Below are 18,683 nucleotides of genomic sequence, written 5' to 3'. Positions count from 1 at the left end.
TGTACAACATAGAGTATATAGTGCAGGGGTCAGGAGTATGTAATGTACAACAGAATATATAGTGCAGGGGTCAGGAGTATGTAATGTACAACATAAAATATATAGTGCAGGGGTCAGGAGTATGTAATGTACAACATAAAATATATAGTGCAGGGGTCAGGAGTATGTAATGTACAACATAGAGTATATAGTGCAGGGGTCAGGAGTATGTAATGTACAACATAGAGTATATAGTGCAGGGGTCAGGAGTATGTAATGTACAAGTTATATAGTATAAGGGTCAGGACTCTCAGTATTATTATTCTGTATTCAGTGGAAGCTTAAATGTTTACTGTGGACAACATGTAGCGGTGAGATGGGATTAAACCATCATGAAACAGGTTAGATAGGAGGTGAGCAAATCCTTGGACAGAGGGGTGGAGGTGGACGTTGTGTACTGGGACAGAGGGGTGGCTGTGGACGTGGTATACTTGGACAGAGGGGTGGCTGTGGACGTGGTATACTGGGACAGAGGGGTGGCTGTGGACGTGGTATACTTGGAAAGAGGGGTGGCGGTGAACGTGGTATACTTGGACAGAGGGGTGGCTGTGGACGTGGTATACTGGGACAGAGGGGTGGCTGTGGACGTGGTATACTGGGACAGAGGGGTGGCTGTGGACGTGGTATACTTGGACAGAGGGGTGGCGGTGGACGTGGTATACTTGGACAGAGGGGTGGCGGTGGACGTGGTATACTTGGACAGAGGGGTGGCGGTGGACGTGGTATACTTGGACAGAGGGGTGGCGGTGGACGTGGTATACTTGGACAGAGGGGTGTCGGTGGACGTGGTATACTTGGACAGAGGGGTGGCTGTGGACGTGGTATACTGGGACAGAGGGGTGGCGGTGGACGTGGTATACTTGGACAGAGGGGTGGCGGTGGACGTGGTATACTTGGACAGAGGGGTGGCTGTGGACGTGGTATACTTGGACAGTGGGGTGGCTGTGGACGTGGTATACTTGGACAGAGGGGTGGCGGTGGACGTGGTATACTTGGACAGAGGGGTGGCGGTGGACGTGGTATACTTGGACAGAGGGGTGGCGGTGGACCTGGTATACTTGGACAGAGGGGTGGCTGTGGATGTGGTATACTTGGACAGAGGGGTGGCTGTGGACGTGGCATACTTGGACAGAGGGGTGGCTGTGGACGTGGCATACTTGGACAGAGGGTTGGCGGTGGACGTGGTATACTTGGACAGAGGGGTGGCGGTGGACGTGGTACACTTGGACAGAGGGGTGGTGGTGGATGTGGTATACTTGGACAGAGGGGTGGCGGTGCACGTGGTACACTTGGACAGAGGGGTGGCGGTGGATGTGGTATACTTGGACAGAGGGGTGGCGGTGGACGTGGTACACTTGGACAGAGGGGTGGCGGTGGACGTGGTACACTTGGACAGAGGGGTGGCGGTGGACGTGGTACACTTGGACAGAGGGGTGGCGGTGGACGTGGTATACTTGGACAGAGGGATGGCGGTGGACGTGGTATACTTGGACAGAGGGGTGGCGGTGGACGTGGTACACTTGGACAGAGGAGTGGCGGTGGACGTGGTACACTTGGACAGAGGGGTGGCGGTGGACGTGGTACACTTGGACAGAGGGATGGCGGTGGACGTGGTATACTTGGACAGAGGGGTGGCGGTGGACGTGGTATACTTGGACAGAGGGGTGGCGGTGGATGTGGTATACTTGGACAGAGGGGTGGCGGTGGACGTGGTATACTTGGACAGAGGGGTGGCGGTGGACGTGGTATACTTGGACAGAGGGGTGGCGGTGGACGTGGTATACTTGGACAGAGGGGTGGCGGTGGACGTGGTATACTTGGACAGAGGGGTGGCGGTGGACGTGGTATACTTGGACAGAGGGGTGGCGGTGGACGTGGTATACTTGGACAGAGGGGTGGCGGTGGACGTGGTATACTTGGACAGAGGGGTGGCGGTGGACGTGGTATACTTGGACAGAGGGATGGTGGTGGACGTGGTATACTTGGACAGAGGGGTGGCGGTGGACGTGGTATACTTGGACAGAGGGGTGGCGGTGGACGTGGTATACTTGGACACAGTTCCCCACACTCGGCTAATGTGTAAGGTAAAGTCTACAGGCTGGAATAATCTAAATGCAATTGGATAGAAAACTGGCTAAAAGATCGTATTCAGAGAGTAGTGGGTAATGATTCATAATCTGAATGGTCTGGGGGTGTCAGTGGGGTACCCCAAGGTTCAGTGTTATTAGTGGGGTACCCCAAGGTTCAGTGTTATTAGTGGTGTACCCCAAGGTTCAGTGTTATTAGTGGTGAACCCCAAGGCTTAGTGTGATTAGTGGTGTACCCCAAGGTTCATTGTTATTAGTGGGGTACCCCAAGGTTCAGTGTTATTAGTCAGGTACCCCAAGGCTCAGTGTATTAGTGGTGTACCCCAAGGTTCAGTGTTATTAGTGGTGTACCCCAAGGTTCAGTGTTATTAGTGGGGTACCCCAAGGCTCAGTGTTATTAGTGGTGTACCCCAAGGCTCAGTGTTATTAGTGGTGTACCCCAAGGTTCAGTGTTATTAGTGGGGTACCCCAAGGTTAAGTGTTATTAGTGGGGTACCCCAGGGTTCAGTGTTATTAGTGGTGTACCCCAAGGTTCAGTGTTTTTAGTGGGGTACCCCAAGGTTCAGTGTTATTAGTGGTGTACCCCAAGGTCAGTGTTATTAGTGGTGTACCCCAAGGTCAGTGTTATTAGTGGGGTATCCCAAGGTCAGTGTTATTAGTGGGGTACCCCAAGGTTCAGTGTTATTAGTGGTGTACCCCAAGGTCAGTGTTATTAGTGGTGTACCCCAAGGTTCAGTGTTATTAGTGGTGTACCCCAAGGTCAGTGTTATTAGTGGGGTACCCCAAGGCTCAGTGTTATTAGTGGTGTACCCCAAGGTCAGTGTTATTAGTGGTGTACCCCAAGGTTCAGTGTTATTAGTGGGGTACCCCAAGGTCCAGTGTTATTAGTGGGGTATCCCAAGGTTCAGTGTTATTAGTGGGGTACCCCAAGGTCAGTGTTATTAGTGGTGTACCCCAAGGGTCAGTGTTATTAGTGGTGTACCCCAAGGTCAGTGTTATTAGTGGGGTACCCCAAGGCTCAGTGTTATTAGTGGTGTACCCCAAGGCTCAGTGTTATTAGTGGTGTACCCCAAGGTTCAGTGATATTAGTGGGGGACCCCAAGGTTAAGTGTTATTAGTGGGGTACCCCAGGGTTCAGTGTTATTAGTGGTGTACCCCAAGGTTCAGTGTTTTTAGTGGGGTACCCCAAGGTTCAGTGTTATTAGTGGTGTACCCCAAGGTCAGTGTTATTAGTGGGGTACCCCAAGGTTCAGTGTTATTAGTGGGGTACCCCAAGGTTTAGTGTTATTAGTGGTGTACCCCAAGGTTCGGTGTTATTAGTGGGGTACCCCAAGGTTCAGTGTCATCAGTGGTGTACCCCAAGGCTCAGTGTTATTATCCGGTTCCTGTCCGATCTATGGCCAGATGGTGGCCGGGTGAGCACCTCGTCCCTCCGGGTGAAAGCCATATGGCGTCCATCCAGGTATGCGCAGTTTGCATGCCCGCAGAACCGTGCAGCGGCGCGATCTGTCACCGGCCATGTACCTCGGACACGGCCAATGACAGATCTGTGTACCGGCCCCATTGTCAGTACCAAGTGACCTGCTGTGACCAATCACTGTAGGCCAGATATCCCCCAAATTTTAGTTTGGGCACAGTGTTGTATGATCGCGCAATTGTCATTCAAAGTGTGAGAGCGCTGAAACCTGAAAATTGGCCTGGGCAGGAAGGAGGTAAAAGTGCCCGATATGGAAGGGGTTAGTGGGGTACCCCAAGGTTCAGTGTTATTAGTGGTGTACCCCAAGGTTCAGTGTTATTAGTGGGGTACCCCAAGGTTCAGTGTTATTAGTGGGGGACCCCAAGGTTCAGTGTTGGAGAAGGATCTGGGGGGGGTCAATGTTGGGGGTTCTGGTAGATTAATAGCATGCAATGCAAGCTGCAGGTTCTAAAGTGAGCAAAATCCTCTCTTGTATTAGGAGAGGCATAGACTCCAGAGAGAGAGATATCATATTACCCCTTCCCCCCAGTACATATCATTAGTAAGACCTCATCTGGAATATATAGTTCAGTTTTGGGCATCAATTTGCAAAAAGAACATTGGGGAACTGGAGAAAGTACAGAGAAGGGCAACCAAACTGATACGAGGCATGGAGGAGATCAGCTATGAGGAAAGATTAGAGGAACTGAATGTATTCTCTACTGAGAAGAGGAGATTAAGGGGGGATATGATCACCATGTATAATACATAAGGGGGGGATATGATCTCCATGTATAATACATAAGGGGGGATATGATCTCCATGTATAATACATAAGGGGGATATGATCTCCATGTATAATACATAAGGGGGATATGATCTCCATGTATAATACATAAGGGGGATATGATCTCCATGTATAATACATAAGGGGGGATATGATCTCCATGTATAATACATAAGGGGGGATATGATCTCCATGTATAATACATAAGGGGGGATATGATCTCCATGTATAATACATAAGGGGGGATATGATCTCCATGTATAATACATAAGGGGGGATATGATCTCCATGTATAATACATAAGGGGGGATATGATCTCCATGTATAATACATAAGGGGGGATATGATCTCCATGTATAATACATAAGGGGGATATGATCTCCATGTATAATACATAAGGGGGGATATGATCTCCATGTATAATACATAAGGGGGATATGATCTCCATGTATAATACATAAGGGGGATATGATCTCCATGTATAATACATAAGGGGGGGATATGATCTCCATGTATAATACATAAGGGGGGATATGATCTCCATGTATAATACATAAGGGGGATATGATCACCATATATAATACATAAGGAAGGATATGATCTCCATGTATAATACATAAGGGGGGGATATGATCTCCATGTATAATACATAAGGGGGGGATATGATCTCCATGTATAATACATAAGGGGGGATATGATCTCCATGTATAATACATAAGGGGGGGATATGATCTCCATGTATAATATATAAGGGGGGATATGATCTCCATGTAAAATACATAAGGGGGATATGATCTCCATGTATAATACATAAGGGGGGATATGATCTCCATGTACAATACATAAGGGGGGATATGATCTCCATGTATAATACATAAGGGGGGATATGATCTCCATGTATAATACATAAGGGGGGATATGATCTCCATGTATAATACATAAGGGGGATATGATCTCCATGTATAATACATAAGGGGGATATGATCTCCATGTATAATACATAAGGGGGATATGATCTCCATGTATAATACATAAGGGGGGGGATATGATCTCCATGTATAATACATAAGGGGGGTATGATCTCCATGTATAATACATAAGGGGGATATGATCTCCATGTATAATACATAAGGGGGGATATGATCTCCATGTATAATACATAAGGGGGGGATATGATCTCCATGTATAATACATAAAGGGGGGATATGATCCCCATGTATAATACATAAGGGGGGATATGATCTCCATGTATAATACATAAGGGGGGATATGATCTCCATGTATAATACATAAGGGGGATATGATCTCCATGTATAATACATAAGGGGGGATATGATCTCCATGTATAATACATAAGGGGGATATGATCTCCATATATAATACATAAGGGGGATATGATCTCCATGTATAATACATAAGGGGGGATATGATCTCCATGTATAATACATAAGGGGGGATATGATCTCCATGTATAATACATAAGGGGGATATGATCTCCATGTATAATACATAAGGGGGATATGATCTCCATGTATAATACATAAGGGGGGATATGATCTCCATGTATAATACATAAGGGGGGATATGATCTCCATGTATAATACATAAGGGGGATATGATCTCCATGTATAATACATAAGGGGGATATGATCTCCATGTATAATACATAAGGGGGATATGATCTCCATGTATAATACATAAGGGAGGGGGGGGTATGATCTCCATGTATAATATATAAGGGGGGATATGATCTACATGTATAATACATAAGGGGGATATGATCTCCATGTATAATACATAAGGGGGGGATATGATCTCCATGTATAATACATAAGGGGGGATATGATCTCCATGTATAATACATAAGGGAGGGGGGGTATGATCTCCATGTATAATATATAAGGGGGGGATATGATCTCCATGTATAATACATAAGGGGGGATATGATCTCCATGTATAATACATAAGGGGGGATATGATCTCCATGTATAATACATAAGGGGGATATGATCTCCATGTATAATACATAAGGGGGGATATGATCTCCATGTATAATACATAAGGGGGATATGATCTCCATGTATAATACATAAGGGGGGGATATGATCTCCATGTATAATACATAAGGGGGGATATGATCTCCATGTATAATACATAAGGGGGATATGATCACCATGTATAATACATAAGGGGGGGTTGCTGTAGGAAAGTCCTGGATTCTTTCTTGGATACACAGAATATAACTGGATATAACATTTATAGGGAAGGTTGATCCAGGGAATATCCGATTGCCTCTCGGGGGGTCAAGAAGGAATTATTTCCCCTGCAGGAGGAGATCGGATCGTGCTTTGCTGGGTTTTTGCCTTCTGGTGGATCAGCTGTGGGTGTCGGATTATAACTTTTATTTTTAATGGTACAACTAGATGGAATGTCTTTTTTCAGCCAGACTAACTATGTAACTATGTAGGTCCCACACCGCTGCCTCCCATCTCCTGAGACTGCACTCAGTGACTTGGGTCTGAGACACTACAGACATATCCCTCCACCCGGCACAGCCAGCAGATAACAGAGAAGGTCCCCTGGAGGAGTCAGGCATAAGGCAGGAGACCCCAGTCACATGTCCTGGGTGCTACATTATGCAATGCTTAGAGGAAAAATCTACATTTTGCTGCCAGCTGAACCCCAGAACCTCCATAAATCCAGTCTAGATACATAAATTGTGTCTGCAGCACAGAGAAGGAAGATTATCCGAGAGAAATCCAGGAATACAGGACGGGGAACACAGCTCAGGAAAGTGACCAGGGGATTACAGGCTGATATCACCCAGTCCTCGCCCTACTCTGGACCAATCAGTGAGCAGTATGGGTGGAGGAATGGATTTAGTGTTCATGACCCACCTGTGCTGATCTCTGTAGGAGTGTCCTCCTCTATAAATGTCCCCGTTATTCCATCCTCCTCCATAGACTGCTGATCATCCCTCACATACGCCTCTTCTTCTTCTGCTTTCACCTCAAATTCTATATCGATTGGATCTCCACTCTAAATCAAGGAAATCAGAGAAAATATCATCTGTAAAATATAAGTTTGCATAAAATATCCACACATTGTCTGTATGAGTCCATGTTCTAGATTCTCCATCCCACCAACCTTGCAATAGTGAGGGATGGTGTGACCTTCCTGTGTGGAATCCCGGGAATACAGAGGACGGGGACATCTCTCTGGTGGGTTCCTGTAGCTGGATGACTCCACCATGGTGTCCTGGTACAGATCTTTGTGTTCTTTTAGAAGCTGTGACTCCTCCATCCCGCCATCCTCATCCTCCTCCTCTTTTATCTCTTCTTTATCCTCAACTTTAGGATCTCTCAGGTTTCCACTCTGAATATATAATAAAAATGACATCAATGGTAACAATGCAGATAATGTACAGATCCTAATGATACTATCAGTGATTGTTCCTCATCTACCTGATGATGGTGAGGGATGGTGTGACCTTCCTGTGTGGAATCCCGGGAATACAGAGGACGGGGACATCTCTCTGGTGGGTTCCCATGACTGGATCCATCTGTAGGAAACACACACACTGACTGAATCCATTGTTTCTATGTGTTTATCAGATGATGGGGGATCTAGGTGGATCCTCCGTACTGCTCTCTCCTTTACAATAAAGTCTCCTCTTACCCGGTGATGTGAGGGGCGGCTGATTGTCCATCATGACATGACAAGCAAACACCCCGGGAAACATCTCCTACAAGTCTGAGTGCCACTCCGTGTACCTTTCATATGTCCCCTCTACTCCTCCTTTTCATATTACTTTCCTGCGTTCCCAAAATCTCACTTCTTTACCCCTCTGCTCCACCCCAAAACTTGTACATCTCCCCCTCACTGCTACCATCTCCCTACTACTGCTCTCATCACCTCCTGCTGACCCAAACACCAGGACTGGAAGGCATGTGCGCTCATGTACATCCTGCTCCCATTTTACTTTCCTCACCCTCCTTCTCCGAACATCTGGGGATATCTCCCCAAACCCTGGTCCTCCACTATCTCACCCCCACACCAGGCATCCTCCTTCTGCTAACCTCTGGGGATATCTCCCCAAACCCTGGTCCTCCACTATCTCACCCCCACACCAGGCATCCTCTTTCTTCCATGGAATAGCCACAATCCCCTCAATTTAATATCAGTCCCTGTGCTCCCAAAAACCAGGCTCCCTTTTTCATAAGCGCTCTGGAATGCCCGCTCTGTCTGTAATAAGCCTCTCTCCATGACCTTTTTGACTCTCCCTTAACCTACTAGCAATTACAGAAACCTGGCTCCAAGCAGCAGATCCTACTTCCCCCGCAGCACTTTCCTATGGAGGCCTCCTCTGGACCCACTCACCCAGACCCAGTGGTCAGAAAGGTGGTGGGGTTGGTTTGCTTCTATCCCCACTGAGCACCTTTCAAGTCCTCCCTAACCCTCCCTCTCTATCCTTCTCTTCTTCCCAGACTCACTGCATCCGGCTGTTTTCTCCCATTTCTCTGAGGATTGCAGTGATCTATCGGCCTCCTGGACCCGTGTCCCATTTTCTTGATGATTTCTCCTCCTGGCTACCCTACTTTCTCTCCTCTGAACTACCCGCTATCATTCTCAGAGATTTTAACATCCCTATTAATGTCAACAACCCGGCTACATCCCAACTCTTCAACATAACCTCATCTCTTGCATTAGCACAATGTATACAGTCCTCCACTCACTCTGATGGGAATACATTACACCTTGTTTTCTCCCATCTTTGCACTCCCTACAACCTCACAAACACCCCCTTTCCTCTCTCTGATCACAATCTCATCACCTTCACAGTCTCCTCATCTTCAAACACCTATCCCTCCAAGCAGCAAACAATTACCCGCAGAAACCTTCACAACTTGAACCCGGCTCCTTTCCACTCTGCAACTGACCAACTCTATGACAGAATCTCTCCCCTGTTCTGCCCTGACCTGGCCACTGCTGTCTACAACAGTTCACTATCATCCACATTAGACTCACTTGCTCCTCTAACAACACGAAGCATCCGGCCCCGACCATTACAACCTTGGCAGACTGAAGACACCAGAAATCTTAAGTGACATAGTCGTGCGCTGGAGCGATTCTGGCGTAAAACCAAATCTCAGCAAGCATTCACCCAATGTAAATCTGCTTTCTTCATATACAATTCCTCCCTCCATGCTGCCAAACAAGACGACTTTGTCACTCTCATCAATACCTGCTCATTCAGTCCTCGTTTTCTCTTCTCTACTTTTAACTCTCTACTTTCTCCACCTCCACCCAGTACCTCACTCACTGCTCATGAGATTGCAAATCATTTAAAAAACAAGACTGATGCAATCCGTAGGGGCATCACCACTGCACAGACATCCATCCCACTTAGCATACCTTATACTAAACCTCCCTCAACACTTTCCTCTTCTGACCTCGCTACTACTGAAGAGATCACTAAGGTCTTCTCAGAAGCCCGTCTCACCACCTGCCCCCTGGATCCTGTCCCCTCACAGCTACTATGGTCACCCTCTTCTTCCATCCTATGATCCCTCACTCACATCTTCAATCTTTCCCTCTCTACTGGTGCCTTCCCCTCCCCTCTAAAGCATGTGCATATAACTCCCATACTTAAAAAGCCCTCCCTGGACCCCATCAACCTGAACAACTTAAGACCCATCTCCCTGCTGCCATTTACCTCTAAACGCTTAGAACGCTTAGTCTACAATCGCCTGAGCTCCCACCTCACTGACAACAACCTTCTCGACCCTTTACAGTCTGGCTTTCACTCACTACACGCCACTGACACCGCCCTACTAAACCTCATTAATGATCTACTAACTGCTAAGACCAATGGCCTCTACTCCATACTCATCCCAACCAATGGCCACTACTTCATACTCATCCCAACTAATGGCCACTACTCCATACTAATCCCAACCGATGGCCACTACTCCATACTAATCCCAATCGATGGCCACTACTCCATACTAATCCCAACCGATGGCCACTACTCCATACTAATCCAAACCGATGGCCACTAATCCGTACTCATCCCAACCGATGGCCACTACTCCGTACTCATCCCAACCGATGGCCACTACTCCGTACTCATCCCAACCGATGGCCACTACTCCATACTCATCCAAACCGATGGCCACTACTCCGTACTCATCCCAACCGATGGCCACTACTCCGTACTCAGCCCAACCGACGGCCACTACTCCGCACTCATCCCAACCGACGGTCACTACTCCGTACTCATCCCAACCGATGGCCACTACTCCGTACTCAGCCCAACCGACGGCCACTACTCCGTACTCAGCACAACCGATGGCCACTACTCCGTACTCAGCCCAACCGATGGCCACTACTCCGTACTCATCCCAGCCGATGGCCACTACTCCGTACTCATCCCAACCGACGGCCACTACTCCGTACTCATCCCAACCGACGGCCACTACTCCGTACTCAGCCCAACCGACGGCCACTACTCCTTACTCATCCCAACCGATGGTCACTACTCCGTACTCATCCCAACCAACGGCCACTACTCCGTACTCATCCTAACCAATGGCCACTACTCCATACTCATCCCAACCAATGGCCACTACTCCATACTCATCCCAGCCACTGGCCACTACTCCCTACTCCTTCCAACCAATGGCCACTACTCCATACTCTTACTACTTGACCTCTCTGAAGCTTTTGATACTGTTGACAATCCTCTCCTGCTCAAAAAACTCCACTCTCTGAGTCTCAGAGACTCTGCTCTCTCCTGGTTCTCCTCCTACCTATCACAGCGCTCCTTAAGCATTACCTATAATGCTGCTTCCTCCTCTTCACTCCCTCTTTCTATAGGGGTGCCTCAAGGATCTGTCCTTGGACCCCTTCTCTTCTCCATCTACACCTCCTCCATTGGTCACTTGATAAACGCCCATGGCTTAAAAGTACCATCTCTATGATAATGATACACAAATCTATCTTTCTACTCCTCACCTCACCCCTTCAGTCTCCTCCTCACCTCACCCCTTCAGTCACCTCCTCACCTCACCCCTTCATTACTAACCTACTAAGCGACATATCGGCATGGATGTAACTCCACTTCCTCTAACTCAATCTTTTCAAAACTGGGCTCTTAGTATTTCCTCCAGCCCGTGCCCCCTCCCCTGACTTCTCCATCAAGATCAATAACACAATCATCAGTCCCTCCCCTCATGCCAGGGTACTAGGTGTAATCCTAGACTCCCACCTGTTCTTTCAACCCCAAATCCAATCGCTGTCCAAATCTTGTAGACTTCACCAAGACAACATCTCCAAGATACGCCCGTTCCTAACCTCGGAAACCACTAAGCAAGTTATTCCCTCCATTGTTATATCTCGCCTTGACTATTGTAACTCCCTCCTCATTGGCCGACCTCATCACAGGCTATCCCCTCTTCAGTCTATCATGAATGCTGCTGCCAGACTCATCCACCTTACTATCCATTCTGTATCTGCCACCCCTCTATGCCAATCCCTCCACTGGCCTCCACCCAGTGTGCTCCACCCCTCTCTGCCAAGCCCTCCACTGGCCTCCATTCACTGTCCTCCACCCCTCTCTGTCAATCCCTCCACTGGCCTCCATTCAGTATCCTCCACCCCCCTCTGTAAATCCCTCCAATGGCTTCCCGTTGCCCAATGGATATAATTCAAAACATTAACAATAACATATAAAGCCATTTATAACTGCCCAAAAATACATCACCAATCTTGTCTCCAAATATCACCCAAACCGTCCTCTCCGCTCCTCGCAAGACCTCCTACTCTCTAGCTCCCTTGTCTCCTCCTCCCATGCTCATCTCCAGGACTTCTCCAGAGACTCCCCCATCCTCTGGAACTTTCTACCACAATTTATCAGACTATCGCCTACTCTGCTCACTTTTAGGCGATCTCTGATAACCTCTCTCTTCAGGGAAGCCTATCCTGCCTCTTCTACTCTTCCTACCAGTCCATCCCCCACAGTTACTACCTCTTGTACCACTAGCCCCTCCCTTTTAGATTGTAAACTCCCAGGATCAGGGCCCTCCTATCCCTCTTGTATTGAACTGTATTGTTGCTGTATTGTCTCCCGTTATATTGTAAAGCGCTGAGAAAACTTTTGGCGCCATAAATCCTGTATAATAATTACCTCCTCTACAGGTCCACAAACCTCTCCGATCCCCTTCAGACCACATAGAACTTTGTGTCTTTATTCAAGATCACTTCCTGTCTGTTCCTGACATCACTTCCTGTCTGTATTCCATAGAGGAGTCCTGTCTGGGTAGTAGAAATGAGATCACCATCTTGTGGAATTCAGAGGAACTGCAGCCCCGAGAAATGTCCCCTGATAACCATTCCTGCATTGTATTACCTTACAGGGATATCAGTAAAGTGACAAAACACCTAAAAAAAAGTAAGAAACAATAAACCTAACTCTTATGCAACCAACTGTTTAAAAAAGTTACTTAATTACAGATAGAAAAGTCTTAAAGATACAGAACACAAAATAAAAACAAAGGTATACATAATAAAACAGAAACCTCCAAAATCAGACACACTACCCAGAATGTCCCGTCCTTCATATCAGAGAAAGAGACAGACTACCCAGAATGTCCCGTCCTTCCTATCAGAGGGAGAGACAGACTACCCAGAATGTCCCGTCCTTCCTATCAGAGAGAGACAGACTACCCAGAATGTCCCGTCCTTCATATCAGAGACTGAGACAGACTACCCAGAATGTCCCGTCCTTCCTATCAGAGAGAGAAAGACTACCCAGAATGTCCCGTCCTTCATATCAGAGAGAGAGACAGACTACCCAGAATGTCTCGTCCTTCCTATCAGAGAGAGACAGACTACCCAGAATGTCCCATCCTTCCTTTCAGAAAGAGAGACAGACTACCCAGAATGTTCCGTCCTTCATATCAGAGAGAGAGAGACAGACTACCCAGAATGTTCCGTCCTTCATATCAGAGAGAGAGACAGACTACGCAGAATGTCCCGTCCTTCATATCAGGGAGAGACAGACTACCCAGAATGTCCCGTCCTTCATATCAGAGACTGAGACAGACTACCCAGAATGTCCCGTCCTTCATATCAGAGAGAGAGACAGATGACCCAGAATGTCCCGTCCGTCATATCCGAGAGAGATAGACTACCCAGAATGTCCCATCCTTCTTATCAGAGACCGAGACAGACTACCCAGAATGTCCCGTCCTTCCTATCAGAGAGAGAGACAGACTACCCAGAATGTCCCGTCCTTCCTATCAGAGAGAGAGACAGACTACCCAGAATGTCCCATCCTTCAAATCAGAGAGAGACAGACTACCCAGAATGTCCCGTCCTTCCTATCAGAGAGAGACAGACTACCCAGAATGTCCTGTCCTTCATATCATAGACACAAACTACCCAGAATGTTCCGTCCTTCATATCAGAGAGAGAGACAGACTACCCAGAATGTCAAGTCATTTCTATCAGAGAGAGACAGACTACGCAGAATGTCCCATCTTTCATATCAGAGAGAGAGACAGACTACCCAGAATGTCCCATCCTTCTTATTAGAGACCGAGACAGACTACCCAGAATGTCCCGTCCTTTCTATCAGGGAGAGAGAGACAGACTACCCAGAATGTCCCGTCCTTCATAACAGAGAGGGACAGACTACCCAGAATGTCCCGTCCTTCATATCAGAGAGAGAGAGCAACAGACTACCCAGAATCTCCTGTCCTTTCTATCAGAGAGAGGGAGACAGACTACCCAGAATCTCCCATCCTTCCTATGAGAGAAAGAAAGACTACCCAGAATGTCCCGTCCTTCATATCAGAGAGTGACAGACTACCTAGAATGTCCCATCCTTCATATCAGAGAGCAAGACAGACTACCCAGAATGTCCCTTCCTTCATATCAGAGAGTGACAGACTACCCAGAATGTCCTTCCCTTCATATCAAAGAGATACAGACTACCCAGAATGTCCCGTCCTTCATATGAGAGAGAGACAGACTACCCAGAATGTCCCGTCCTTCCTATCAGAGAGAGAGAGACAAACTACCCAGAATGTCTCATCCTTCAAATCAGAGAGAGACAGACCACCCAGAACGTCCCGTCCTTTATATCAGAGAGAGAGACAGACTACCCAGAATATCCCGTCCTTCATATCAGAAAGAGACAGACTACCCAGAATGTCCCGTTCTTCATATCATAGACCGAGACAGACTACCCAGAATGTCTCATCTTTTATATGAGAGAGAGACAGACTACCCAGAATGTCCCATCCTTCATATCAGAGAGAGAAAGACTACCCAGAATTTCCCATCCTTCATATCAGAGAGAGACAGACTACCCAGAATGTCCAATCCTCCATATCAGAGACCGAGACAGACTACCTAGAATATCCAATCCTCCATATCAGAGAGAGACAGACTACCCAGAATGTCTCATCCTTCCTATCAGAGAGAGAGAAACTACCCAAAATGTCTCATCCTTCATATCAGAGACTGAGACAGACTACCCTGAATGTCCCATCCGTCCTATCAGAGAGAGACAGACTCCCCAGAATGTCCCGTCCTTCCTATCAGAGAGAGTCAGACTCCTCAGAATGTTATGTCTTTCATATCAGAGAGAGACAGACTCACCAGAATGTCCCGTTCTTCATATCAGAGAGAGACAGACTACCCAGAATGTCCCGTCCTTTATATCAGAGAGAGACAGACTACCCAGAATGTCTCATCCTTCCTATCAGAGAGAGAGACAGACTACCCAGAATGTCCCGTCCTTCATATCATAGAGAGAGAGACTACCCAAAATGTCTCATCCTTCATATCAGAGACTGAGACAGACTCCCCAGAATGTCCCGTCCTTCCTATCAGAGAGAGACAGACTCCCCAGAATGTCCCGTCCTTAATAACAGAGAGAGACAGACTACCCAGAATGTCCCGTTCTTCATATCATAGACCGAGACAGACTACCCAGAATGTCTCATCTTTTATATGAGAGAGAGACAGACTACCCAGAATGTCCCATCCTTCATATCAGAGAGAGAAAGACTACCCAGAATGTCCAATCCTCCATATCAGAGACCGAGACAGACTACCTAGAATATCCAATCCTCCATATCAGAGAGAGACAGACTACCCAGAATGTCTCATCCTTCCTATCAGAGAGAGAGAAACTACCCAAAATGTCTCATCCTTCATATCAGAGACTGAGACAGACTACCCAGAATGTCCCATCCGTCCTATCAGAGAGAGACAGACTCCCCAGAATGTCCCGTCCTTCCTATCAGAGAGAGACAGACTCCTCAGAATGTTATGTCTTTCATATCAGAGAGAGACAGACTCACCAGAATGTCCCGTTCTTCATATCAGAGAGAGTCAGACTCCCCAGAATGTCCCGTCCTTCATATCATAGAGAGAGAGACTACCCAAAATGTCTCATCCTTCATATCAGAGACTGAGACAGACTCCCCAGAATGTCCCGTCCTTCCTATCAGAGAGAGACAGACTACCCAGAATGTCCCGTCCTTAATAACAGAGAGAGACAGACTACCCAGAATGTCCCATCCTTCATATCAGAGAGAGACAGACTACCCAGAATGTCCCGTCCTTCATAGCAGAGAGAGACAGACTACCCACAATGTCCCGTCCTTCATATCAGAGAGAGACAGACTACCCACAATGTCCCGTCCTTCATATCAGAGAGAGACAGACTACCCAGAATGTCCCGTCCTTCATATCAGAGAGAGTGACAGACTATCCAGAATGTCCCGTCCTTCATATCAGAGAGTGAAAGACTACCCAGAATGTCCCATCCTTCATATCAGAGAGTGACAGACTACCCAGAATGTCCCGTCCTTCATATCAAAGAAAGACAGACTACCCAGAATGTCCTGTCCTTCATATGGGAGACAGACTACCCAGAATGTCCCGTCCTTCAAATCAGAGAGAGACAGAGTAACCAGAATGTCCCGTCCTTCATATCAGAGAGAGACAGACTACCCTGAATATCCCGTCCTTCCTATCAGAGAGAGACAGACTCCCCAAAATGTCCCGTCCTTCCTATCAGAGAGAGACAGACTCACCAGAATTTCCCGTTCTTCATATCAGAGAGAGTCAGACTCCCCAGAATGTCCCGTCCTTCATATCAAAGAGAATCAGACTACCCAGAATGTCCCATCCTTCATATCAGAGAGAGACAGACTACCCAGAATGTCTCATCCTTCATATCAGAGAGATACAGACTACCCAGAATGTCCCATCCTTGATATCAGAGAGAGACAGACTACCCAGAATGTCCAATCCTCCATATCAGAGACCAAGACAGACTACCTAGAATATCGAATCCTCCATATCAGAGAGAGACAAACTACCCAGAATGTTTCATCCTTCCTATCAGAGAGAGAGACAGACTACCCAGAATGTCTTGTCCTTCATATCAGAGACAGACTACCCAGAATGTCCCGTCCTTCAAAATAAGAGAGAGACAGACTAACCAGAATGTCCCGTCCTTCATATCAGAGAGAGAGAGAGAGACTACCCAAAATGTCTCATCCTTCATATCAGAGACTGAGACAGACTACCCTGAATGTCCCGTCCTTCCTATTAGAGAGAGACAGACTCCCCAGTATGTCCCGTCCTTCATAACAGAGAGAGACAGACTACCCAGAATGTCCTATCCTTCATATCAGAGACCGAGACAGACTACCCAGAATATCCCGTCCTTCATATTAGAGAGAGAGCGCGACAGACTACCCAGAATGTCCCGTCCTTTCTCTCAGAGAGAGGGAGACAGACTACCCAGAATGTCCCGTCCTTCATATCAGAGAGTAACAGACTACCCAGAATGTCCCATCCTTCATATCAGAGAGCGAGACAGACTACCTAGAATGTCCGGTCCTTCATATCAGAGAGTGACAGACTACCCAGAATGCCCCGTCCTTCATATCAGAGAGTGACAGACTACACAGAATGTCCCGTCCTTCATATCAAAGAGAGACAGACTACCCAGAATGTCCTTCCCTTCATATCAAAGAGATACAGACTACCCAGAATGTCCCGTCCTTCATTTGAGAGAGAGACGGACTACCCAGAATGTTCCGTCCTTCCTATAAGAGAGAGAGAGAGACAAACTACCTAGAATGTCCCATCCTTCAAATCAGAGAGAGACAGACCAACCAGAATGTCCCATCCTTCATATCAGAGACCGAGACAGACTACCTAGAATATCCAATCCTCCATATCAGAGAGAGACAGACTACCCAGAATGTCTCATCCTTCCTATCAGAGAGAGAGACAGACTATCCAGAATGTCTCATCCTTCATATCAGAGACAGACTACCCAGAATGTCCTGTCCTTCATATCGGAGACAGACTACCCAGTATGTCCCGTCCTTCAAATCAGAGAGAGACAGAGTAACCAGAATGTCCCGTCCTTCATATCAGAGAGAGAGACTACCCAAAATGTCTCATCCTTCATATCAGAGAGAGACAGACTCCCCAGAATGTCCCGTCCTTCCTATCAGAGAGAGACAAACTCCTCAGAATGTTATGTCTTTCATATCAGAGAGAGACAGACTCACCAGAATGTCCCGTTCTTCATATCAGAGAGAGACAGACTCACCAGAATCTCCCGTTCTTCATATCAGAGAGAGTCAGACTACCCAGAATGTCCCGTCCTTTATATCAGAGAGAGACAGACTACCCAGAATGTCCCGTCCTTCATATCAGAGAGAGACAGACTACCCAGAATGTCCTGTCCTTCATATCAGAGACGGAGACAGACTACCCAGAATGTCCCGTCCTTCATAACAGAGAGAGACAGACTATCCAGAATGTCCCGTCCTTCATATCAGAGACGGAGACAGACTACCCAGAATGTCCCGTCCTTCATATCAGAGAGAGACAGACTACCCAGAATGTCCCGTCCTTCATATCAGAGACGGAGACAGACTACCCAGAATGTCCCGTCCTTCATATCAGAGAGAGACAGACTACCCAGAATGTCCTGTCTGTTGGATTTTAGACACATATAATACTTCTTTTAGTGTCTTGAAGCGATTTTGAATGAAAGAGCCATTGAAATAAAAAATGAAGTGTGATTTTATTCTATCACACAATGGTATAAAATAACAATGTAAAGCGTATCATGAACAGTTCCATGGAGATAAAACTACTGTAGAAATAACAAGCAAAAGTTTAAAGATAAGTCACCATTATCTGTCATAGATGTCCGGCCATGTGCTGTTCTGTCCTTCATGTTCTTGTCCTTCGTGACTTTGTGAAG

General features: G+C 47.0%; 2 protein-coding genes and 1 pseudogene across 2 annotated transcripts in view; 1 reads left to right on the top strand and 2 right to left on the bottom strand.

Annotated features, from left to right (window-relative positions):
• LOC149445513 (uncharacterized) overlaps window positions 1-7,918 on the bottom strand; it is a 163,574-nt gene extending 155,656 nt beyond the window's left edge. The window contains exon 1 of the mRNA XM_089653768.1: window positions 7,834-7,918. The gene's annotated coding sequence lies outside the window, so the exon portion shown is untranslated. The remainder of the gene's footprint in view (window positions 1-7,833) is intronic.
• The window catches only part of LOC149445506 (uncharacterized), a 325,410-nt gene that overhangs the window by 183,293 nt on the left and 123,434 nt on the right, over window positions 1-18,683 (bottom strand). The window lies entirely within an intron of this gene.
• LOC149445509 (uncharacterized) overlaps window positions 1-18,683 on the top strand; it is an 83,467-nt pseudogene that overhangs the window by 24,332 nt on the left and 40,452 nt on the right.

The sequence above is a fragment of the Staurois parvus genome, unplaced genomic scaffold (assembly GCF_062004578.1).
Source record: "Staurois parvus isolate SC_StPar_1 unplaced genomic scaffold, SC_StPar_1.0 ptg000720l, whole genome shotgun sequence".
Lineage (NCBI taxonomy): Eukaryota > Metazoa > Chordata > Amphibia > Anura > Ranidae > Staurois > Staurois parvus.
The sequence above is the reverse complement of the archived record's forward strand: the minus strand, read 5'-3'. Positions and strand labels throughout refer to the sequence as shown.